General features: G+C 43.2%; 1 protein-coding gene across 1 annotated transcript in view; it reads left to right on the top strand.

The window, feature by feature from the left end:
* Nucleotides 1–27,465, top strand: part of LOC134853927 (beta-1-syntrophin-like) — a 236,233-nt gene that overhangs the window by 121,495 nt on the left and 87,273 nt on the right. The gene's annotated exons all lie outside the window — the stretch shown is intronic.

Here is a 27,465-nt window from a genome sequence, read left to right as displayed (position 1 = left end):
GACGCATACCCGATTCCCCGCATCGATGAGAGCCTATCCAAGCTGGGAGACGCTAAGTTCTTCACGACATTGGATTTGGGCTCCGCATTCTGGCAAGTGCCACTCAGAAAGCAAGATCGAGAGAAAACAGGTTTCGCGTGTGAGCTGGGACTGTTCCAGTGGAAGAGGATGCCATTCGGATTGTGCAACGCGACGGCCACATTCCAGCGACTGATGGCCCAGGCACTCACGAGCGTCACTAAGAAATATGGGAATCTCATCATGTGTTATGTCGATGATGTCGTGATTGCAACACCAACCTTAGAAGACCACATAGAGAGGTTGGAGGAGGTGTTTTCTTGCATGAAGCAGGCGGGTCTGAAATGCAAACCCTCTAAGTGTGAAATCCTCAGGGATTCCATAAAGTATCTGGGCCGCCTGGTTGACAAACATGGAGTGAGACCAGATCCCGAAGCGGTTGAAGCGGTGCTGACCTGGAAGGCACCTAAAACAGACACACAGCTGATGAGTTTTCTGGGATTCGCAAATTATTATCGAGAGTTCATCAAGGGGTATGCTGATGAAATATACCCCATGCAGAGGTTGATGAGAAACAAGGGCAAAAAGTTCACCTGGACTGATGAGGCACAAGTCTCATTTGAAAATATCAAACGTGAACTTTGCGAGGCACCGGTCCTCGGCATGCCAACGGAGAAGGGAATGTTCGTGCTGGACACGGATGCATCAGTGGTTGCGATATCGGGCATGCTTCACCAGGAGCAGGAGTGGAACGGGAGAACGGTTCTTCGTCCGATAGCCTACGGGAGTAAAGTCATGAGTGATACTGAAATGAAGTACGGCGCACCAAAAGCGGAGATGTTTGCGGTGATCACTTTCGTGGAAAAATACAGGGCCTACTTGGGGAGTGCTCCCTTCAAGTTACGTGTGGATAATCGTGCCCTTGCCTGGCTGAAAACCTATTCGATGGACCAAAGCTATATTGGTCGTTGGATTGTGCGCCTGGATGGATACCACATGATCATAGAGCACCGTACCCGTGACAAGCACCAGAATGCAGATAGCCTCAGTAAAAAGACAGAATTTTATGAGCGCCTCGAGGAGAAGCAAGCTAACCAATCAGAGATCAAAGACGGATTTTCCTTTCTGGACAAAGAAACCTACGACAAGCTGCCACTTACTAGGTGGTTAGACAAGTCAGGACATCCTATACCGGGACACCCTGACCTTCCAGTGGAAACGGCCGCGGAGATAAAGCTTTTAGCCAGAGGCGAGCCCGTTCCGTTGGATCTGCTAGTCCGATCCAACTTGGTACAGCAAGAACTGATCAGGCTGGGTATAAACAGCATCGCTTTATTGAACAAGACGGTGAACGTGGCGCCGGAGGTCATGGGAAAACTCCGCGACTTATTGGACAGGGAAGTGGATAGGCATGATCGTGAATGGATGGAGACCATGCAGCGGTTGACTGTCACCGAGAGAACAGAGAAGAGGCCAGTGTCCATTCGCAGCCGAGGCGTTGAACGGGATTGCAGGTCGATCGTCAACCAGCTGGTGACCTCGATGCCGAAAGAAGTATTGTTGAGAACTTCGTTCACTGAATATGGAACATTGAACCAGAACCAAACTACTGAGGAAGTCAGGATCAGATTGAAATCTAGCTTCACGAGGAGAGTGCACTTCACGGAGGCAAAAGAGGAATACGAGCCAAGCCCAGATTGTTCGTCCGTGGACGAGACAATGTCCGGGAAGTCTGACACCTTCGAGCCAGCCAAGGACGTCTCCTCTGAGTAGTCAGACACCTTTGAACCCGTGCAGGACGACTTGTCCGGGGAGAGGTTGACTAGACCACCTAGGGGCAGAATTTTGTCCGGGGAGTCGGTTCAAAGCGACCGATGGACAGAGTTTTGTCCGGGGAGTCAAGAAACATCTCAGACAACTTGGAATATGATGTTGAAGAATCAGTCGACTCAAGTGTTGACTCGAGACCCCAGTCCTGGGACAACGCGTCTGAAACAGCTTCCAACTCCGATATGTCAGAGATCGCAATCCACTCCTTATTGGTAGACTGGAAGCAGCGTGGGCTGGACCGAGAAACACATCAGGATCCAGACAGGGATAGATACACCTCAGATGAAGAGGGCACTGTGGTAGATAATGCCGCAGACGAGCTCGAGCTGATAGCAGTTTCGAAACGCCCAACCAGATTGCTGCCACATGGTACGGTCGTCCGTACCAATCTGGAACCATCTGTGCAGGAAGCGACGCCTTTGAAAAAGATATGGTGTGTCAAGTTGATGGACGATGCTCATGCTCCGGAGATAATGAGTGGGCAAATGAACGTGGTGAAGACATATTTGAAAGCCAGGTACAGGCTGTCGGATCTCCTAAGGGCTCAACGAAATGATAGAATGACGAGCAGTCTCAGGAGATGGATTGAGAATGGAGCACCTGACAAGGGAGACTTGGAAGAAGACAGCTACAAAATCCTGAAGCAATTCTACCTGAAGCGAAACGACTTGTTGTACCTGAATAAGGACGGAATTGTAGCCTGTAAGCGCAAGGAGGAGGACAAGGTCCTTTATAAATACAATTCAATAGTGTTACCACAGTTGTACCAAACCGAATTGCTCTTTCGTTCACATGATCAGATGGGTCATCAAGGCGTGAACAAAGTGTATAACAGGATACAGAAACGATTTGAATGGCCGGGATTGAAGAAGGCTTGTGAGAAGTGGATCGCAGCATGCCTGTCATGTCAGCAAGCGAAGGATCCCAGGAAGCTAAGGTTCCCCCTACAGTCAATAGAGTCGTCAGGTTTCAACGAAGTGGTGCAAATTGATCATCAGAAAATCTGTATGACAGCAACGGGCTATAATCAGGTGCTGGTAATGATCGACCATTTTACGAAGTATGCGGAGGCAGCACCGTGCATAACAGCATCGGCAGAAGAAACATGCGATCATTTGATAAATGTGTGGATAGCAAGGCATGGATGCCCCATCACGTTCCAATCGGACAATGGCAAAGCATTCGTAGGTGATCTCACGAAAGAGTTAATGAAAAGGTCGCAGGTAGCGCAGGCCCACTCGACCACTTATCACCCGCAAACGAATGGCCTAGTCGAGAGGCAGAATCGCACACTGGTATCCATGTTGAGAGTCTACTGCTCACGCTACATGGATGACTGGGACAAGCACTTGCCGCAAGTGATGGGTGCTTACAACAGCACGGAGCATTCCACCACAGGAATAAGTCCGCATATGATGCTGACGGGTCACGAAAAAGCACTCCCGTTAACGTTCTTCTACTCTGAATATGAAGGGAAGAGGACAGCACCGCAAACGTACGTGCGGGACGTTATTAGAAGACAACAGGACCTCAATGACTTATGCAGGAGGAATACGCAACAGGCGCAAATTAGACAAAAAAGGAGGTTTGATAAAAGGACAGCCGATGCAAAAGCCTACTCAGTTGGCGATTACGTCTGGGTGTTCCAGGAAGTGGTTCCACCAAAAGGAACCAAGAAACTATTAAAGAAATGGCGTGGTCCATTTCAGATAACAGAGGTGCACCAAGGAGGTCGTTTTTATCGACTGAGCACTGGAAGAGCGGCTCATTACGAGAACATCAAACCACACAATGCCTCGTCAGAGGATTGGTGCATCCCAGTGGACATGCAAGAGGGAGATTATTTAATAGTGGATCCTGCTTGTGAAGTGAATGAAAGGGGTACTCGCGACAAGAACGACGGGAATGAGGTGGTGGACGATTGCGATCTACCACTGGATCTCGAGTTGACTGAGCGAGTAGAGGTGGACGATGAAACTCTACCCTATGCCGAAGAAGACTGGGATTGCCCGGAACAAACCGAAATTGACAAAGGAATAAAGCCTGACTTTCCTCTCACTATGGAAACACGCCAAAGCAAGAGAGGAAAAAACCAGAAGAAATACAATCCGTATGGCGAGGACTTCGTTGTAGACAGGATAGTAGTGAGTGATGTCATAGACTCGCTGGTGGGACTGGACGAAGTGGCGATGCTAGAAGAAATCGACCTTGTGAACGATATGGATCAAGATTGGATCGACGATCGATCAGAACCGGAAGTGGAGTTCGAACCAGAAACGGAACAGACTCATGAGCAAGAACTAACAAACTTGCGCGTGCTCGAATGGCTCCATGATCTGCCGACAGATCCAAAAGAGACGATCCTGACGATTCAGGACGTCGATAGAGACGGCGTCAAATACATCAGTCATGACAATACCGAGTCCAACTGGGTCGCCCCAGATGGTCCTCTACGTGTTCCACAATCCAACCTCGGTCTCCTAGACTTTGGGCGATCGACGGGGACGTCGATGGATATTTTTGTCCGGGGAGTGGGGGTAGGACTCACCCACACCGAAACCTCATAATAAAAAAATTGAAATCGGCAAGAGAAACCGGAGAACTAGAGACAGAGGGCGAGAATGCTAAGAAACCACCTTTTGGACGAATCTTTGAATCGTATTTTGATCTACCGAAACATTATTCGAACAATATCGTCATAACGGACAGCGATTTCATACTCACGGAACGCACGTGCGCCATAGCGATAACGGCGGATGTGAGCTTCAAAACAGCACTAGCAGCTGACTTTAAAAGAGAGTACAAGAATATAGAGTTTTTGTGGAAACAGAGGCCTGGTGTAGGAGGAATGATAGCGTTGCCCCCTGTTGCATCACAGATACCAGGGAAATATTTGTGTTTTTTGGTTACGAAAGCTACTGATAGGCAACACGTGAATCCGGAGAGCTTGGTACTGGCCTTGACTCGACTCAGGGATTTCCTGGTTGAGAGAGGTGTGACCTCTCTCTCGTTACCAGTTTATGATCCCAATAGAGGGAAGCTACACCCGAGAGAGTTGTACGCTCTTGTGCATGTGATATTTTCAGAGACTGACATAGAAGTTTACTTACATAAAAAATACTATCTGAGTATATGCTAGGATTGCGCTCGGCGATAAGTGGTTTTTATTAGGTAACTTGACAGAGATTAGGATTAAGTTTAGATTAGGATTAAGTTTTTATTAGGGATTATGTTTTTATATGATAGTATAGGTGTGTGATGTTTATGTGTCTATGTTATGCTATTGTTATGATAGGTTTAATGTTTGTGTCATAAAAGACCTGGGGCACTCCAGGTCATCAAGGTGACAGCGCACATTCCTGCTACTTTGACAAAGGCAAAGGTGGACGATCCACCTTGGTGCTAAAATTTTAAATCAGAATTGAAAAAAGAATTTCAATGGAGAGTTTTAAAGAATTGATTGATGTTGTATCCAAAAATGATGGTTCTAAGTCGCGACTTGTTTTTTAGATCTTGATTGATCAGAAATTGTTTATTGAATCCATTGAATCGAAACAACACAAGAAGACACTACACGACAGCAAGAATCAACACGATAAGAAATGGGTGACACGAACGAACTCATGGAATTCCTCTCAGCGAGTCTAGGAGCGACTCTAGACGAGATCTATCAGCGGCTGATCGATTGTGATTTCACACGAGAAGACCCGGGGTTGGCGATGTTTGTGGTCGCGCTCCTTAATGCACTAGGACGAGAGGGTCGAGGGAATCGCCCTACGGAAGTCGTGTTGATGTTGGCCTTCGGTGAGTCCGGGACCGCCGAGAGAGGCCGAAACCGATTGATGAGATGGAGGCGTGGAGAAATGTCTGGCCACGACCTGGCTCGTGAGCCAGGATTAGGTGAGCAGAGGGACCACCGGCTAGGTAAGATGCCCTTACCAGTCCAACCGGCGCAGCCCCTCATCGGAGCGAAGAGACAACGTGATGGGCCAGGCCCGTCACATTCGGTCGACTCTCCTACAGCTGCTCCTCCTTTGAAGAAAGTGAGAGTGAGCGAGATAGAGATCCAGACGTCAGAGACGATCGAGACGCTGGAAAAGAAGGAGAAAGATCAGAGCGAGCTGTGTGCCAAACTCCAGGAGTATAGGGCAATAGCTCGAGAGAGAGACGAATGGAAGAAGAAATACGAAGATCTGCAGGTGGCTTATAAGGAGGATGAAATAAAGCACTTGAAGGAGCTGTATATGGCGAAGGTGAGCCAAGTGTCACCGGAAGTCCTGGCGAGCATGAGATCCTCGGAGGGATCCAACGACACACGCCCCAGGACAACAGCGCAGGAGCTATGCGCATCGAGAGGACCTGAGGTTCTGGATTTGCGTGCATCAAGGGGGCCCGAGGCTCCTCAGCAGACACGACCGTCTGCTTTGAGTCAGAGGTTCACGATACCAGACCCTTCTGACACCTATCTAGCTCCTCAATTTCAGGAATCATTTAACCAAGTGGCCAGGGCCGCGATGGATGAGATCAACAGAGGCACTGAGCGGACACTGGTTAGGATCGTTCCTTCCCAACGTCGTGATCATTCATCAAATAGCTCGGAGCGAACAACCCGCACGATAGCGTGTTCTGCGCCTGGCGGAGTTTTTGAGAAGTCTCGCGTGGTAGACATCAGGAAGAATCTGATGGCACGTCATCAGTTCACGCAAGTGCCAGCCGAGCATCCTCGAGCCTGCCTGAATGACATGAGCTGGAACCCCGCCACGAACGACCAGGTAATTCCCCCAGGGAGTCGCCATTTGATCATTGGAGACAGTTTGGTGAGAGATCTGAATGAGATCTTCGTCTATGGTCAGACTACCATTCTGTCCTTTGGAGGAGCCTCAGTGGCTCAGGTCATCAAAATGATGGAGTTCCAGAGCGAGGATCATTTGGATACATTAATAATAATGCTGGGGACCAATGAGGTCTCGAGAGCCCCCGTGACTCCGGAGAACAAGTGGGAACCTCTATTGGTGTGTCTCTTGAATGAATTGAAAGAAAAGTACAGACCCAAGCTCGTGATCCTGTGCACGATACCACCAAATCCTTTGGTGGGCACCATAGCTGCAGATTTCATGAATGGCAACGTGACGCGGTGGAATGAAATGACCCGCAGTCTGGTGAGAAACAACCCTGGCGAGTTGCGACTCCTGGATCTCGAAAATATGCTGCGCATGACTGACCACATCGCGCTCACTAAAGATGGAGTGCACTTCAATACCCAACGAGGGAGGCATTGGATTAATGATGTGTTTCAGACGCAATTGAGGGAAGCGGAGCAAGAGTCGAGGGCGACCGGTTCTTTGGCTCGGACAAACTCGACCGGAGGGAGTAGAATAAGGGCAACCGTGCCCGAATCCCTCGCCAACCGTCTAGGGCCCTTGGCAACGGAGACGGTTGGAACCGCAACCGTCGCTCCGAGCTCAAACGTGAGAGACAGGCTAGGGACTGCTCCTCCTCCCAGGCCGCAATCGATTGGAAGCCGACTCGGCAGATCGGTGGAACAGAACAACAGGAATAACTCCCAGACCGCGTCTAGGAGGAACGATTCGCCTGCCACGACAAATCCTGCTTCGACAGCAGGATCGTCTACAAGTACCGTGCCAGCGGAGGGAATCGAATCAGGCAGCAGGCTGCTTTGGAATAGATCAGATCCTAGTCATTGGGGTCAATATAAGACGGACATGTCGGCGAAATTGAACATGAATACCTTGACGTGTCGGGAGGACGCAATGAGAATGACTGGCGGAGAAAGTCCCACAGTATCGCGACTTTATCGGATACCGGGCGTGGATTGGCTGCTAGCAGAGCAGGAGAAATTCAGCTCCTCGACCTCACTCCGACATGTAGACTTGAATGGATTGCCTCATGACAATACCTTTGGACCCTTAAACACCCGGTCGCTCACCGATGTTCGAGATAGGACCCGGGAAAGGACGCCACCTGCTCGCAAGGGCAAATTCCAGACGGAGAACAAGCCCAATAACAAACATCACAAGATGTACAGACAATTCGCTAAACCACCCGGTCAGACGCCTGGCGAGTATTCGAGGGACTACCCCCGAACGACAACAGTGGTTGGAGACGATAAGAGATATGGGAACCTGAAGGCCCCGATAGGCGATGGCCTTTTTGCAGCTTATGATCCCTTGGACATGAAGGCTGCCAAGTATCTGATTGTGGCCGGCTCCGATTATCTCTACACGCCCCGTTCTCTCTTCTGGCCTGATGTGATTTTCTTGACGGCACCTAAATTGGACTGGGTACAAGCAATCGGCATGATGATAAGTGTGCGAAGGGTGGTCAGTATGGAGCCGCAGGTAATAGTGGTTGCAGGCTCAAATGATCATCTGCAAAGCAGGGGCTTATTGTCACATCTGACGGATGGGTCGATCCCGAGTAACGAGGTTATAGGGGAGGCGATAATGACACTGCTCTCGGCGATGGCCGAGGTAGAAGCAGCAGCAAGACAACGCTTCACCATGAATGTGGTGAAGGTGATCTTTGTATTGTCACCAGGCTACGCTGCGTTGCCAGAACCCCTTCAATTTGTGTACACAATGGTCACAACGATAGCAGAGGGGATATTCAACGTGATAATTCCTGCCCCAAACAGAGTGGTGGACCCGGACAATTACTATCCGTCGCGATCTGAGCTTCCCGCCGTTTGGCCTGACATTTCGAATGCCATACAGGGGCTCAGAGATTGTAGCACAACTCGGTTGGTGCTAGATGAAGTTCTGGGGTTGGAGCTGTCCAACTTCTCCAGATTACTGAAGTTAAGACCAGGGGTAGATGACGATCATCTGTTAGTACAACAGGTGGCTGATGATCTCTGGTTCAGACAGATGGATCATGCAGAGAATGAGCAGGGAAGGATGATCAGAAAGAACATGACGTCAGCGGAGGAGGACCTCATGGCAGTGGCTTTGCCGACGAAGCCGCACAACAACGTATGGTTGTATTTGTCACCGAGGCTGTGCACCTTGGGTGAGGACGCGTTCGAGCATGCGCCGGCAATAATTAAAAAGATACACGTGTATCTGAAGAATCTATTTGATGCCCGGGAGTTGGCTGGAGGCAAGATGTTGAAACTGATGCAAGACGTAAACACGATGTCGCTGGACAAGTTCCAAGCTGACGTGCTGGCCACGAACGCACAGTATGAACGATCAGATGCCATCTTGGGTGGAATGGGAGTGGGATGGACGCCATCTTTCCTATCGACGTGCTATCCGAAGGCATCTAGGAACCTGATCGCGAGTTTCGTCAAGGACATTAGGAAGTTGTCGATTGGCCTGGTGATAGCCTTATACGTGACATTTGGTCATGAAAACTTTGTGAAAGGACCGGCAAACCTCTTTACCCAAGCGTTGGCAGATTTGAGATTGGATGGACTCCTGACTCTGATTGCCATGACCTACGGTCGACTGGGAGACTTGCTTGTGCTGTTGCGTTACCCTGAACAACTACAGGGACCCAATCGTGAGTTCAATGCACAATTGGAAACCGCCTCGCTCAAGAAGATGAAAGACTGGAGGACTCTCCTGCTTCAATACCTCTTGCAACAGAACAGAAGCGTCACAGGAGAAGACAAAGTTGCGACGAACGCAGGCGAATGCAAGCAGTATTGTGGCATGCCCTTACTAACGGACTTAGCTGTCATGATGCGGATTGATCCGTTGGCTCTGGTCCACGGACTGAGGGAATTCGTCACAGTGGTGTATGGACCGGTGATGTCTTTTGCGTTCCCGGATGTGCAAGTTAAAGCGTACAGGAATTTGGTGTTGTACGTCAACCTGGTCTCAGTCGTGGATTGTTCCGTGCTGAATTGGGTAGAGCAGAGTGAACTGAGAAAGCTGGCTAGCGACGATAGGCTGTTCGGAAGAATAGCAGAGCCAGGCTGGGTGTTGATGGACTTCAACAACCACTTCAAATGCCGAATGGGCCGTGAGGATCTGTCCCACATTCAGTTTAACCCAAAACTTTGGAATTTGAGACCAGTGCTGAAAGATACGGGAGAGGCTGTGGGAGTACCTCAATTGCCAGGAGCCTATGCCCACGCGAAAGAGAATCAACAAACATGGCTTCCTGGGTCCAGGCCGCTGCCGGACCAATGCCCTCGATATCCACCGATAAGGAGGATGTTGTTGGGAGTCACGTCTCCCATCATTGCCCCTCGCATCGGTGCAGCTCGTGACGCAGAGAAGAGAATGCTGAAGTGGAGTGGAGGGATGGAGCCGCGCTTCATCAGCTGGAACGCTGCCGCCGCGCATACGTTTGACTTCTCATTCCCCGATGCCTGGAGCAGGAAAAAGATCAAGGCACTACCCTCCAGGAGACCAGAGGTCTCGGCTGAAACGTGGAACGAAGTGTATTCTTCCGCGGATGACTTATCGAGACTGAAGTGGTCAGGAGAAGCGAAAGTAGTGATGCTGGAGGTGGCAAGGGAGAGCAGAGGAGGCTCATATATAACGATAGAAGACCTGGCTCCACATGGCGAGGAGTTAGTAGAATTCCTGGTGGATGATGAATTGTTTTATCACGCAGGAGACATGGCCGTACCGGCTCGGCCGGATTCGGGCACGGACGCACGACAAGGACCCTGGGGACCCAAGCCGAAACCTGATGCGGACGACGATGAATTGATGGATCAGGACGATAACGATGACGGGACCGGAAGTAAGACGGAGAGACTGGGAGAGACCGATCTAGGAGCGTTGGAAAGGGACTTGCTAGAATACCGGTTCAGTGAAGACGACGATGGGGAAGTCGATGGGAGTTTATTGCTGATGGCACCATCGTCCTTCATGTCTCCTACAAAGGAGGCGTCGGCCGATCTATCTCCGATGTACCCAATAAGCCAGGCTAGAGAGTGCCGAAGCAGGGATCCGCATAAACTGCTTCATGAATCACCGAGGAGGAGGAAAATCGAAGAGTCGATGAGGATATCGTTCCTCAGTACGTTACCAGAAGAGGAATGGGGAAGATATCAAATGGAGCTGGAAGGCAAGACAGGAGCAACCTGGAGCCGAGTGAACTTCATGGAAAAATCGTGGGACGTGATACGACGATATGGGACACAGTCCATAATGAAGGTGGGATTGAATCAACCCATCATGCGTGAGGTCCTGGAGAAAATAGTGAGCTCCATGGAGTCGGATGTTCTGACCGAGTCAGTAACAGAAGACAGTGCCGATGATCAGCATGTTGCAAAGAAATTACCTGTCAGACGAGCCAGGAAAGGGCTGAAGCGACTAAAAGGGAAAATAGGAAGTCGAGCCATGAACCCGAGAGTGGTGAAGGCGAGAGCCAGCGCAGTGGTGGCCTCTTTAACGAGCGCAGGTCGATCAGGCGAGAGCGGGCAAGGAGATAGCGCAACGCTGACAGGGGGAGAAAAAGAGAATCTGATTCCCCCTATGCTCTTGGCAGGTCTGACAGTAACCGCCACAAGATCGAAGAAGACGGCGCGAACCCTGGCAGACACTAAGTTAGAAATGGAAATCATCAGTCAATGTGGATCTGGAGGACTTGAAGATTATAGGCCCTCGCGAATCAACATGGCCAAGTTGAAACTGGAAGGACAACTCGACGTGGTCGAGTACAGTCGAATAACTGTGCCGGAATCGGTCCAAATGGGAGATCCGGCAGGGGGTTATGTGGAGATGTTGAAAGCGAGGAACTCCGCGAGAGGGCACCTGATGGCTTGGAGCGAGAAGCGAGCCATGCAAGAATATCTGAAAGGGCTTACGGAGAACTCTAACTTCAATCGAAAAGAGTATGGCACGGTAATGTCATCAGAAGCGAACGAAGTTGGATTGGAAAAACTGCTAGAGGTTTCTTGGAGAGTGGCCCTCCAGAAATACTTCGATGAGACGATGCATGCACCTGCGACGGTGGCAGCATACCTAGCTCATCCATGCACGAGAACTGATCTACAAGTACGACTGGCTTGGTGCTTGATGGGCATCAAGAAGGCGGAGTATGAAGCCAGTAATGACTCGGGATCACGAGAACAGGAGCTAGAATTGATGGAAGCTCTGCGAGCATTGATCTCAAAAGACGATTCAGCGATAGCATGGGCTAAGCGAAAGGATGCCCTTTGCTTTGTCAGGTTCGTGGTGGATCGTATCCCCACTCCTGTTTTGGGAGAATGTATAAAGATCATTCGGCAAAAGGGAGTTGATTGCGAAAGGAACTTCCCTAGGGCACTACTGGAACTATATCAGGACATGCCATTGACTGTGCCAAGCAAGGAGTCGAGTGATATGGAAAGCTATCGCAAGTTGGAAGAGGTGAGAAGATATTCCAACAAAGAATTGAAAGTGAGCCGAGAGTTGATTGAAGCGGTCAGAGGACAAAAAGAGTTTGCAACACTAGGGAAACGGAAGTCATTCCAATATGTGTCTGGCATACCGGGGATAGCGTATAATCCCTTCGTGAATGAAGAAGCCAGGGAAGCGTACTTCGACTATGAGCAAGTCACGATGCTCAACTTCTGGGTTGAACGAATTAAGGAAATCGGAATGCTGATGGTGGAACAACCCAAGCTGGGAATTATTTTGGAAGAACGAGTGGTCGAACCCTCGATTCCCGAGCTAAAAGGGCAAGTGAGTTTTGATTGTGGTTCTTGGGACGGTCCCTTGAAAACCAGTCTAGTAGTGATGTGGGAACTCATGAAGCCTTCCTGGTGTCCCCATCCTAACGCAGGCTTAATCTGGGACATGACCGCGGATATCATGTTAGACCGGGATGATGATGCGAGTTTACATGATCTGGCCATGATACATCACCTGCTGGCCATGAGATTGACGAAGAGGAAGAGCAACCCGTCCACGGAGCTGTCCGAGGAAGGTACACCGAGTAATTGGTTGAAGCAGGGCACATGCTTGGCTCAACACAGTGGGATGGAAGGACATGTTTGTAACCTGGGACACTGCCTGATCACGCTGAGCGAGCAGCATCGACAACTGGCACGATTGTACGGAAGATTGAGCATGTCAGATAAGAGTGCCATGGAGTTGGTTGCAGACTGCCATGGGGTGACGGACGTAAACCTGATCACAGCCTTGGGATTTTGTAGCATGACGAGTTCGATAGAATCGCTCGAGCGCCTGGAGCGTGCCCATGAGCTAGTGACGTCCCTCAGCGTGGAGATATTCCCTGGAGCGTTACAGACAGAGCAGAAGATTGGAGGCTGGCGAGAAGCTCTAGAAAACGAAATGAATCTGAAGGATAGTGAAGCCTATCACAGAACTACTGGTTCAAAATATATGGTGGATTCAAGCTCCGCACCATACTGTAATAGCAGGTATCCTACGCACATGGTGGTGATGGATGCGAGGACGCAACAAGTGTTGGTTGACCAACTTTTCTCTGTGCCAAAGTGCGTGAGGTTGGCCAGAATGTCAGAAAGGTCATATGACTTGTTAGCAAAGATCTTTCGGGCAGTCCCGAAGAGATCCGAAGGCGAGTTGCAAGACGTTGTGGGTGAAGAGTTCATGAGACTGAACGAAGGTAACGTGAGTGAGTTCCAGAAACAGAAAGCGAGTGGAGCGTTACCCACTGAATTCCCCACCATAGAAGAGAAAGACGATTTACATAGAATTCTGATGGAAGTGGAACCGTTGCTGGGAGCCTCAGGGTATCGAACCCGAAGGAACATAATGAGAACCCATGGGGAGTATCCTTGCCACTGCTTGGCGCAGACGTTGTGGTATCCTAAACGCGGGAATCTGATCCTAGTATGGGACGTGGAGGAGTTGTACTCCACGGGGTTGCCCGATCAGAATCAACAAGTGGCAATCGTGGTGGTTAGCGCCATGCTAGCAGTGAGATGGTTGGAGGCTAACGCGGACACAAGTCAGCAGGAGACGGCCGTGCCGACTCCTGAACAGTTGAGCAACGTAAAAATGAGTCGTGAATTGGATCTTTTCAGAACTACCTGCAAGGTTCTGAGAATACCCAAAGCCATTGAAAGGATATGGTCAAGGCAGAGATTGATGCCTTAGTTCCGTGCAGTGATGACATCATGGATGTATGAACGCGCGAAGCGTCACATGTCAAGGAACACGGAAGCCTATCAATCTTTCCAGCTAGATATAGGACCAGGAGCCTATAAGAGAGCATTCTTGACGCACAGAAATGCGGTCACCACAGCGGTGAAGCGGGTAGCTGGAGCGCCTTGTGTTACTGAAGATGAGAAGAAAGAGGTCTTAAGAGCTGACCTAGAACGAAACGTGAGCCTGTGTCTTCACAACAGCTTTTGCAGGAACCGGGAGCAGAAGGTGAATGTGGACTTGCTACCTTGTTGCAAACCGAGGCTGTTGGAACAGGAGGGTTGGGGCACGGCTCGCAACTCTCTGGACATGTTAGAGAAAGTTCTGGAGGACAGTGACGCTGAACATCAGGATGGAGAAATGATGGAAAGAAGATGACCAAAGAAGAGAAGAGAAGGAGAAAAAACTTGATTGTCTTTGTATGTGAAAACTTGAACAAATCAACCAAGTTTTGATTATGGAACTTGTTAAACTTTTTGTTTTGATCTAGTTTGGTCAGACCAAACTTTGAAAATTGTTGCAATTGTTAAAATTGTTGAAATTGTTGATTTTAGTTATGACTATTTATGTATGTATATGAGGAACCTAGGTGAGTATATTTACCTATTTATTCACGACTGAAGTTTTTAACCTGTGTAAGACACAAATTCACTGTGTGGCGACATGGTAAGTTTGAGTAAACTCGCTCTGGAAGGGTGGGTAACTCAAGAACTTTCCTAGCCACAGAGTTTCTTAGTTTTAATATTGAAAGGACCGCATAAATGACTGATTATACTTGGTGAGTAATGTTAAGTTAATTTTAACGGGTGCGTGGCCGTGCCACGTCCCACTTTTTAATCACAAAGAGTGAAAAGAAGTTTTATGGCAAGACGACGTAAGTAGTCAGAAAAGAAATTTTATCTAGGACACTCCTCATGGTGCAAATTTTGTGAAAATGTTGAAAGGCAGTGAGATGTAGTACGATGCCATTTGTGAACACGTAGTGAGTTGAGGTGGAGTAGATAAATTTCATTTTCTTTTGCGATTTGTAAGATTGGTTACAGAAAACTGGATAACTACTTGACGATAACCCGGTGTTATGCGATCAATAGGGACATTGATGGAAACTTGTCCGGGGAGTATGTGCCATTCTGCCAGATGACACAACACCACCTTCCGGCGACATAAAAAAGAGTGACTAAAGGCCTTATGAACAAAAAAGTGTTGCGACGGAGGGTCAGAATGTTCTGGAATTTTTATTTTTAAAATTTCGATAGGAAGAAGAACATTTCTGAGAAATAGAAAAAAGACGGCCATTTTGAGTAAAAAAGACGAAAATCAGAACGACGCCATAGATTGTGAAGAACAGTCGTATCAGAGACAAGAAAATTACGAAGCCTCTTATCGTGGCAATAACACACGATAAGAACCTTAGCGACGGATATTTGTGGAGAAGGAGGCTTCAGTGGGGGAAGAAATATACCACGGAACCCTCCCGGGACACGAAATATAAGAGATAAGGGTGTTATCTCAAGAATATTACGGGAGCGGAGGCTTGGTCCCCCAGAGACTGTCTATGTGAAGGGACTGTATAGACTGACTATATAGCTGCTATAATGTCATACATCTTAATTAACACCGTTATTATTTAATATTTCAGAGCATGAGTAGCTAGAAAAAGGGAAAGGGTCAATCCATCTCCAATGGATTTAATATAGAACTGTCACACAAAAACATATAAAAATAGGTTGTTCGAGCCGTGTTTTTAATGACAATCACGTAGTCTGAGGATCCGAGACTCAGCTATGTGGTTGTGTTCGCATGTAAACGAAAGCTGATCAAAAGTCGTTTGACTGATGGCCTGAAAATGGTAACTTTTTACTTGAAGAAGAAAGAACACTTGAATTACTATACAATAAAAAGCCGAGGCATCAGTGTAGCAAAGTGTAAATAATAAAATTGGTTATAAATTCATTGGTTACATCAAACAAAAACAAAACATCAGAAAACAAGCAATAAACAAAACAAAAAAAAAAAATCGGTTACAGTTCGGAAATTGGTTGATTAAAGTATATGAAGTTTCGGATACTATAGAAAATTAAAGATTTAAGAATTAGGAACAAGCTGGTAATAAAACTTTACAAACAATTTTACAGATAGTCCAATTATACAACGTATATGCAGAGTATATACAGTTTCTCTTTCAAGCAATGTGTGAAAAATTAAACTGAATTAAAAAATATAGAACTAGCAAAAACGGTAATCACGCCACGTATTTGTATTAGTACATATAGGATTGTTTCTCAATTCACTCACGTAAAATTCTTTCAATTTTTTCTTGAATTCTGTTTTCGATTTTTCTAAATTGCGCAAAATTATGGGCAGTGAATTCCATTTTTTAGAAGTCAAATGAAAAAATGATTTTTGTAGAGAAGCAGTCGAACAATGTTTGTCAAAAATAATTTGTTTCGTTCTTTCGTTGAGCCTATAATTGGCAGTCGGTAGTCTCAGTGTATTTTCAAAAGCCTTCTTTTTGTTTGTAAGATATTGGTATAAGTATGTTATACACTTTAACTCAATTCTTTTCTCGATTCCAATGAACGATTTGCTAATGCGAAGAAGGGAAGAAGATTTAAAATTCGATCTGAAATATGTTCTTTTTAGCGCCCAGTTCAACTGTTTCTCCAGAGATAGCATCAAAGTAGCATTAATTTGTTGTAAAAAAATTGCTAAATAATCTAAATGTGATAAAACAAGACAATGAAGCAAGGCAACTAATGATAATGTCGGCAGTTGTTGTCCAATTGTATCAATAGTTTTAATCCCTTGGGCCATTTTTTGGAGAATTGTTTTGATTTGAGCATGAAAAGATAAACTTGAATCAAGAATTATGCCTAAATATTTGCATTCTGATTTTTTGGCTACATAATGCCCACTAATTACTAGTTTATCAGTATCCACATTTTTGCTATCATTTTTTTGACAAAATGTTATAAATTCCGATTTAGATGCATTCAGATTCAATTGGTTCTCTGCAAAAAATTCCGTTAGATTATTGAGTGATTTTTGCAATCGATTCAAAGCATCCTCAGAAATTATAGAAGAGGAAAAAACCATACAGTCGTCAGCATATTGAACTAAAGTACAACCCTCATATAATCGCTCTTGTATGTCATTAACATAAATATTGAACAACAACGGACCAAGTACCGTTCCTTGTGGGACACCTCGTTTTATTTCAATCCAGTCTGAAAAAATTCCATTGACGTTTACTCTTTGAATACGTTTGTTTAGGAAGCTAGCAATTAAAGCATTTGCTCCATTTGAAAAACCGAGAGAAAGCATTTTTTCAATTAAAACTTCATGCGAAATAGAATCAAAAGCCTTGGACAGATCTAATAAAGCTGCATGTACGATTTTTTTTGAATCTATTTGATTTCGAATACTTTCTGTCACATAAACAAGAGCATCTTGTGTTGAAATGTTTTTGCGAAATCCGAATTGAAATGGTGTCATTATTTGAAATTTGTCAAGATGTTCTGTTATTTGGGCATGTAAAATTTTTTCAAAAATTTTAGAAAAAGCACAAGTTATTGATATTGGCCGATAATTTTTTGCATCCATTGGGTCATCTTTTTTGAACAAAGGGGTTACGTTTGCTTTTTTCAGTTCGATCGGGAAAATGTTCTCATCTAAGCAAGTATTTATGACAAAAGTTAAATGTGGAACTATAACTGATTGACCGTCAATGATTGCCCAAGCAGGTACGGTACAAGGTCCGAGAGGTTTTCCAACATTGATTTTTCGAACTATATCAAAGCATTGCTTCACTGTAATGTGTTGAAAATGAAAAGATGCAGATTCAGAGGCAGATTTGTTGTAATTCGGAGGCTTTTTAGCGCCGAAAAATTCGCCTAAGTTTGAAAAAATATAATTTAAATGATTGGCAATTTTTTTGTCTTGGGTTATCATTTCACTGAAGGAATTTCGTAGAACTGTAATTCGATGGTTGCCAGAACATGTACCTCTAACTTGGTTAATATATTTCCATTTTTGTTGGATAGTGCTGAGAAGTGAAAAACAATTTTTTGAATGATCGAATTGTTTACTTCTAATCAATTTGCTCATTTGATTACGTAAAAACTGGTACTTTGACCAATTATCGCTTGTGCTTTGACTGCGATATGATCTGAGTGAATTCTGTTTCTTAGTCAACAATTGCTGACATTCTGAATCGAACCATTCCGTTTTCAACACGTTTTTTGGTTTAAAATTACGAACAAACTTTTTTTCGATAGGAGCATGTTGCTGTAGAGCACAAGAAATTAAATAAATCATCGTCGAGAACATGTTTTGTGCGTCTGTACATTGATATAAGAGATACCAAGGAAGAGCGGAGAGTGAATTGCAAAATTCATTTTTCTGATAATTTTTCTTATTGAAAGTCGTAATTATCCTCGGTAAAATTTTGCCGCATTTTATATCCGTCAAAATAAATGAAGCAAAATGGTCGGTTTTATAAGGTGTATCAAAACAAAACTCAATGCCGTTTGTTTCATAGTCACTGATTATGTAGTCGATATGAGTTTTTGTTGAGGAACTAATTCTGGTCTCATCGTTTGGACAAAAAACCTTCAATCCATATGGAATAATTATAGAATCTAAATTTTGTTTTTCTTTGCTATCCTGATAATTGATGTTATAATCACCCAAAAGCGTAATTTTATTAGAAACTGAAAAAGCATTATCTATGTTAAGCGTTAATTGTTCCAAAAAATCAATAAAGTTTGATCTGCTTGGGTTATAACACAAATTAACTAACATTTTTTCTTTACTCGAAATGTTAAATGTAGATTTGCACTCAACCCACACTGACTCATATTTTTCTTTATCAAATAAATTTAGATCAGGCCTCAATTTCGGAGCCAATTTGACTGGTATATATAACAAAACGCCACCGCCTTTCTTTTTTACCGCTGATTGCCTATCATATTGTGACATTCGACCAGAATGGCCAAAATGCAGTCTCTGCATTTTTCGGTATTTTAGCAGCAAGCCTTCCGAATTGGTGATTTAGAACGGATAAGGACGTTATTTGAACGATTAGCCAAACGGTGAAGGCTAGAAGATTCTGGAATTCTAATTTTTAAAAATTCGAATTATGACGTCATATTTCTGAGAAACGTCAGAAACGGCCATTTTTAGCTAAAAGAGCAAGAAAAAACAGAACAACTTTTATCTGCGATTACGAACAGTACGAAATCGAGACTAAAAAAACTACAACGAACTACCGAACAGCAGAGGACGTTCCGAGTTGCAACTATTGTGCTGTTACAATAGTTGCAAGGCCGTTGCGAGCAACGGTGAAGGGTAAAACCCAGCCTTCCGAGTTATTGTGAACTGGATATTAAGAAGCTTGATTCACCGGATTCAAGAATCCGGAAGGGTCTCGGGACGTGGACTTTTATGAACTTATATTGAATTTTAGCATCCGTCATGTCCTGACTTGAATTTAATTAAGATCTTAATTCGTTTTGACAAGGATGAGGTGCTAGGAGTTGGGGGGAAAGGGTTGATCCATCTTCGATGGAGATGATGATTTTTATCTACTGAACAAAAACAATAGTAATATAATAAGTAGTAGCCCTGTTTTTAGGAGTGACCTCGTGGTCTGGGGATACTGAGACCCAGCCATGAGCTCACTATTTTTGCATGTAATCTAGTTAATTTGAGCGTTCTGGTCGAAGCCGGAGAACAGTAACGTTTTTGTCAGCCTGATGTAAGAAAGACCACCGAAAAGTACTGGCTTGGTAGAGACGGTGAAAAACATGCAAAGCTCTGTTTAGACGCTAGCCAGTCGTCTTAAGACTTAGTTTTGTTATCCGTCGATATGTATCTTCCGGGCGAATGTTACATATCTGAACATCGCATGCGTTCTAGGTTGGAAATTCCATAAATTGTCACTATCTTCTTTTTTAAGCCACGTTTCGGAAATTCCTATAATTGTGTTTTCGCCCATATCATCAAGAAATTTTTTCAATTGCATCCGTTTTCTAATAATACTTTGAAAATTCAAATGAACAAATTTAAGATTTGCACAATTTTTTGAGCAGATACCGTAGACTGTTTCAATGGTTTCGATAGGACCAGGGTTTTTTTCAACATCCCCACTTTGGGTCAGTAACAACGCGAAAAGGAAAAGATGAGTCAGTGTGGTAGCTCTCCGCTCAATTATCCCACATTTCGTTGATAATATCTTTTGCTGGCAGCTTAGATAGCCCCAGTAAACAATAATTTTTTCTTTAGTTTCCATCTGAGCCTTGGAAATTAGAAAAATTGCACAAAACAACCAGAATTTAATATTCAGCATAATAGGTTAAATAAATTAAATAATCGCCAAAGTTTGCACCAAGAAAAAATGCGAAACTAGTATTTCCTAAAAAATTTTGCACCGTTTTGGAAAAATTGTAACATTTCTGCCGTTTTTGGATCTAAATTTGATGATTGTTGGGTTTGCTTCATTCTGGGGCGGGTTGTAATCTCACATGTGTTTGCATTAATATCAGAACCCCTAAAAGAATCTCTAAAACTTTGCACCAAAATTTCAACACCCCCATCAGAAGGATGCAAACCATCCGAGCTAAGAGCATCTGTATTTTGACTAAAAATTTTGTTTATGTCTAAAATATCCAATTTTACTTCGCCCAAGTCTTTTACATTCCGTACTAAATTAAGAATTTGCTTGTTTAGCTTCTGTACATTTGGATTAAAATCTTTTCTAAAAGCGCCTAAGGGAGTTACAGTACATAGTGAAATTGTTTCTGGGGAGAATTTATGATTTATGAGATAAATTAGTTTTTCTAAGCTACTCACGGCTTCCTTCGCGTCGCCCTAGACAGACCAGAAAATCAACTGGCAAGGTCGAGACGGTGAAAAACGAGTAGAATTAAGGTAACTGACGCCTGCCAGTCGTTAATAGGTACTTTTTCTACGCTCCGTCGCTGTGTGATATTTGGGCGAATGTTACAACGCTTCTTTCTGTTTCGAATGGGACAGCTCTACTCTAGATTATTACTGTGACGGAAATTGCGAATAGCAATTTCCTTCTGATTTATCTTGCAACTTTCCCGCGATTGTCACTCGATTGTTCTGACTTCTCTTTTTTGACTTTCTGTTATCGCGAGAAAATCGTGCATGACAGGCTCCATTCGAATTTTTGAAAAATTAAATTTCACCCCAAAATTAAGTGTTTTTTGCTTCTCTCAAGGTCAAACTTCCAAATATGACCGACTGGCACATTTGGCCGATAGCCTTTATGTTGTTACGACTTTGTCGACCCGATGTTAGTGAACCGCACATTGAACTGGCTTGGTAGAGGCTGTTAAAAGGATGTGAAGCTGTGTTAAGACGCTAGCCAGTCGTTTCAGAACCTAGCTTTATTTTCCGTCGGTATGTACTTCCGGGTCAATGTTACTGTGGTTGCGAATGATGGCTTAACAAATTGACCGCTGTATTGTCTTTCTTAACAGAACTGAGGTCATTGCTAATAAATTCGGTATCTTTTACCACTCAACATGGAAATTTGATGAAATTTGACGAAACAAAACATGGAAATTTGATGAAGTTTTGCCAAAATACACTTCCTTCTTTGAAAGTCAAAACAACGACAAAAAATCTTCAGGCTACGAAAAATTGTTGATTTTTCTTTACATGCTCAAAGAAACTGAAATTTCAGAAGAGGAAACACTTTGATTACTTATACACAAAAGTCGTTGTAGTAGTATAGCAACAGGGTAAAATTAGTATATTAACAGTGTAATATTAATATATTTGACTGCATATGTTTGCGTCTTAAGAAGTATGTTTTGAAGGTCATGTCTGACATAGCTCAAATTGAAGCAGTGTTTCACGTCATTCCAAGCGAAGTGAAGAAACTGCGAGCTTGTTTGCTTTGTGCATTGGTAAAATCTGCCGATCAATTTGAATTTGATGGTTGTGACAACTGTGATGATTTTTTGCATTTGCGGTCAAATTTCGATGCTGTGATGGAGTGCACCAGCTCAAATTTTGACGGAATGGTTGCTTTAATGCATCCCGAGGACTCATGGGTCGGGCGATGGCAGCGAATTAACAAATGTATACCTGGGATGTATGCTGTCTCCGTATCTGGGAAGCTTCCTAGCTATGTTGTCAGCGAGTTACAGTCGCATGGAATTGTGTATCAATCGCGTGATAGATCAGGACTTTGAATACTTTATTGCAATTGTATTTGTTTGAGTTTGTATTGAAACAATTGATTATGTTGGTTGGTTTGCCTAGTTTAGTAATAAATAGAGTATTGAGATTTGCATTCTGGAAGAATCGATAAATTAATTTGAGTTCTAAATTTTTTTTATTTTTTAAGACGAGCCTGTGGGCAACTAAGGTGAAGTATTGAGAATTGAGAAATTTGGGTTTTTTGCAAGTCCCCTGCAACTCAGATATATTCCACAGTTTTGCTGTTCTCTTTAACGAACGATTTGTTTTTAACAATCCCTGCAGACAAACCAGACACTGCATCTATCAAGTATTTGCACTGTGTGTGCAAAGGATTGGCTTGAATTGGTTAAAGCTTACTGCACTCTCGCGATTTATCATCTGCAACAAAAACAGCAGTAATTACGTGGAACCTATATTTCCGTGTTTGATAGTCTGCGTTATCAAGTGATTTAATTATAAGTAGTTGCGATGCGCGTTTTATTTTCTGTAGGCCTGCGCAGTTCAATGAGTCACAGTACTAAAAGTCCAGGATTTACCGGGGCATATATGAAAAAATTATCAAATGACAGCTATCTAAAACTGACACATATTGACTATTGCAGCGGCTTGCAAACTATTAAACACAAACTGTATAGGTATCAATATTTTACTGACTCAACAGGTCTACACTCTTCATGTATTGAGAACACAGTTTTTTCAGAATAATGAACATAGTGAAGACTCTTATATAGGTCTTGCTGGTTTTTTTTGTTATTTTTTCAGGAAAAAGTCTGAAAATATTGATGCACTTGGGTATAATGACTTTTTGAATTCAATTGAAATTCATCTGCTGAAAGTGACGTAAATAGCACTCTCGAAATACGAACGAGGAAATGGTGCGAAAAAACGTGAACGATTTCTAATTTCGAAAGTGGAATTTATTTTTAAGATTTCCCAGCGAAAAAAAACTTTACCTATTGATCCAGTTTTTTCAAGTTAGGTTCATGTTATCAAAAAGCGCCAATCATAAATTGTTCTAGAAGTTCAAGGAGTTTAAAGTTCATTACTCTTCCAATCTTTGATTGGCTATGTTTTTAATCATTTTACTCAAATCATTTAGCCCCTTTCAGCTCTTTCCAGTGTAATTACAATTAATCGAAATGTGCAATGAATAATTGCAATGTAGAATTCTTAGCAATCCATTGCTTTAATTGCAATTGATTGGACTCTAATTGCCAGCAATTAGTTTTTAACAGATAGACAAGAAACTGCATCTATCAAGTATTTGCACTGTGCGTGCAAAAGATTGGTTTGAGTTGCTTTGTATTCGTTAATTTCGAGATCGGGCGCGTATCAGTGCATCGTTCCGACGCCTAGTCTATGGAAATGTTTGGCATTGAATACATCAATCGTGAATATGGTAGCGGTTTGCCAAGTTTGCTCATTTTACGTGATAAACAGATATAGGAGATTGTCAACTACAGCTGCAGTGGTCTTGACCCGCTGTGGATAGATAGAAATAAGATCTAACTGAGGCAACTTTGATGATTTGCAATCTTTGATATGGGCTGTTCTTTTTTACCCTTTCGATGAGCAAGGGTATTGCAACTTTTCCAATAGTAGAGAGGTGTTTTGGGGACAGTTAAAAAGGCGGCAAAAAGTGTGGGGTGCAAGGGAGCAGGTTGGCATACAAGGGAAAGGTAACTGTGTAGCCGGGAAGTCGAAGAGTTCAAAAGCCAGCTATACCCGGAACGGAGTTGGAAGAGCTTAATGGGTTCTTCTGGAGGTGAGAGGGGTTATTTGGAGGGCATGCTTTGGAATGTTATGCCGATGGGCATTCAATCAATGCTGTTCCCGCTGATAAAAATTTTGGCCAGATTTATCAGACCTAGCGTGCCTGCAACGCGGAAGCATCAAGAGTAAAACAGTTCAGATATACCGGTGATTGCAAAAATCTAGTTCAAACTAGAACAAATTGGCGGCGAAAACCGGACTGATGGCGTAGACATCTGCGGCTAACATCCAGAAGGAAAAAATCAAAACAGTGCTCTATGGTAGATCTGGGTGAAAAGCAGCAACGAAACACATATAATTTTTGGCAGAATTTCAATTGCAGTGCGTTTTAGTTTCCAACGAGAGGAAAAGAAACAAAAAGTACGGAATAGTGACATTCCATTGCTGAACAATGATCTGTCCAGCCATGATTTCAAATCTTATAATCTAGTTGATAATTGTATACTCTAGTAAAGATCACTACATTTGTGAGCAGCCCTCTACACCAGTTGAAAGCTGACTGCATAATGAATGCAACTTGTGAAATGGAGCTCTGAACAGAAAGAGTTCAAAGCTAATAGCTTTGTTACAATTAGCAAGCGTTATCTGATCGGTCTATAAACAACTTTTTGAACAAAATCACCTGAATCATTTATGCTCAATCTCTGGAAAATTACAATTTAACTCTTTTGCTACTGATACTAGTAAATACTGGTAAAAGCCATATCTGGACTCCACTCGTTTTGTATTTTTGATACTGTCTTTTTTTGATGATTTTTCGGCTTTATAGTTGTCGACTTAAATTCTGTTGTTTTAGTTTTTGAATTGCGTGTACTATCATGTATACATTACATATGTGGCATATATTTTTCAAAGTTTTGAAAAATGCAATTTTTGGTTCTTCTCCTTTAGCTTTTCCGCAGTCTTTTGAATTTTATTTCAGTTTTTTCAGCTGGTAGCCCTTGTGTTATTTGCTTTGAGAATTTCAGTTTGGTTAAAAGTGTAGTGTGTATGCATTTCGAAAACTATGAAAACAATATTCACTGTGCAAAACAGCAGAAATTGCAGCAAAGTTTTCATTTGAAAAAAATAATGTCTCAGTTTTTCAAAATTTTTTTATGTATAGAAAATTTTGCGAAGCTCTTACCTTTGTGTAGTACCAATAGCTTTGCGGAGATCAAATTTAAAGTGCCGCATAGCGCAGTCCTACAGAATTACCATAAAACAGTGTTTTATAATTTCCTTCATTTTACAGTTCATCAGAAGCGTTATTTTGCATTATACATGTTTCCAAAAATCCGATTAGCAAGCGTTATGAAATCGGAGTTAAATTTTTTGTCAGGTTAACCATTTGCTTACCAAAATCATTCAATCATTGGTAACAGACAGCACACGTACGCTACACTAACTTGCTGACCTGCTCTGTTTCTCGAAAATTCATTTCAAGCTTCTGGATTACTGATTGCTGTTGTATCACTGTTTTTTGTTCGTAGTAGTACACTTGATAATGCAGATATTGGAATAATTCGCTGGTAATTTTGCTTAGGGGTTGTCGGCTTAGTGTTTTGTATAATTTTTCATTTTATTTTGTTCTTCGTTTTGTATAATCCATTTTTTTGCTTCCGGATCCTAAACGTATTCATCTACTGGTACTTTCTATCTCAAAAGACATGTTCAAAGCATGCTACCGTTTTAAAAATCCTGTTGAATTGAATTTGTTTTTAATATTGTAGTTTTAACAATTTGGTTTGTTGAAGTTTCATAATTTTTCTTTCTTTTTGTTTTTCGGCTGAATAGGTTCCCATTAACTGTTTATTTTATATGGAATCACTGACCACTTATTGCGTCGCTTGATGACCAAAAAAACTATTGTTTTTTTTTAAAAAAATTTATCGGCATGAAAGGTTTCTGCTCAGGTATTTTCAATGTGTTACCGCTTATTACGTTTTGTTCGTTCCGATGCTATTTATGCATTATTTTGGCTGCAATTTTAAAAAAACCTATCTGCATTGATTTTGATAAATCTCGTTGTATGTACAGTTAACTGCGTGAACTAATAACGTTGCACTTGTGCATTCTATGTGGGCGGTAGATGAAATGATTTGTTTGTTGAATTTTTTCTGTTGTTTCCAGCTGATTGGATGCGCACTTTAATTCTGTCGGCTTTTGCACCTTATGTTTTGTCCCTCATATAAAATTTGTATCTCAAATAACATTTAATCATGGAAAAACATCTTTTGTTCCGACCATTGAAAATGGAGAGGAACTTTGTATTCGGAAGTTTTTTGGTTTTTTTCTTTTTGTTCTGCAAGCAAAATCAGGTAACACAAATAATCATTGGACTGGGTTGAGTGATGTATCGTGTTAAAGCCCTTTAGTCGTGATTCTAACCACATAAAAAAGCTCCAAAATTTGATTTTTCGTCTTAATTCGAGCAATTAAAGCAAGCGAGCAGTCTTACTTGCAATTTTTTTTCTACATTATTATGACTGTCTAATATGCCTAAATTTTATTTGTACGTCAGATTTTTTTATTACACCAAGCAGAAGAAACTACACTAATTTGGAAAAACTTTCTAAACCCTAGTTTTCTAAAGACTATGGTCGGAACATTCTGTGCTACTTGCAGAGTAACCGGCTATCCTTGTTTTATTTGTATTTTTCGTTGTTCTAGTTCGTTCTTCAATTGTATCAGCGTTCGAATTCCTCTGTGCTACTTCGTGAGCGAAATGATTTTTATCGTATGGTATAGGTGCAGGGGCGGATCTAGGATTTTCTCGAGGGGGGGGGGGGGCGGATTTTCAAAAAATTGTCGAAAATTTTGACGACCTTTTTTTTTTTTAGGTCGACCAAATTGATTTTTCGAGCTCTCCCAAAGCACGATTTTGTCCCTATTTTGGCCAAATTTTTTGCGCCGCAGGCAAAATTTTGAAAAAACAGGTCAAAAAAGGCGTTTTTAGGCACTTTTTGGAAAATTTTGACCGAAAAATTGCGTTATTTCGGCGCGCGCTCCCCCCTCAAAATTAGTATATATTGGCGCCGAAGGCGCCTTTAGAAAATTTTTAGGGTCGGTCGGCCAAAAATGGATTTCTTAAAAAGTATCAAAGGGGGGACCCTTTGGGTCGGCAGGGGGTCGAATCCCTGAGGGGGGGGGCGTCCGCCCCCCCCCCCCCGCCCCCTCCTAAATCAGCCCCTGTATAGGTGCATGAAATTGAGTTGCTGAGTTACCCGAGCAATTTGGAAAAATTGATCGAAAAAAATCACCTTTTTTGGTTTATTGCTTTCTAGCCTATTTCGTGTGGAACGATAGTTATAAGTTTAAATTTTGACTCTCATAAGAACTGTGGTAACGTAACAACATTGCTTGAGACGAGAAAGGCCTGGAGTTTGATTAAAGTAAGGATAAGTTTGTTTTTGTAAACAATGTTTTCGGCTATTTGAGACTGTCGTCTGTCTGGTTAATTTTGTCGGCTTAGTTTCCTCAGAACTGACTTTCAATTTTTCGAATGCTCTTTACAAAATTTTAAATG

This window comes from Symsagittifera roscoffensis, chromosome 9 (assembly GCF_963678635.1).
Source record: "Symsagittifera roscoffensis chromosome 9, txSymRosc1.1, whole genome shotgun sequence".
In the NCBI taxonomy this organism is placed as follows: Eukaryota; Metazoa; Xenacoelomorpha; order Acoela; family Convolutidae; genus Symsagittifera; species Symsagittifera roscoffensis.
This window is presented reverse-complemented; position numbering and strand designations above follow the sequence as displayed.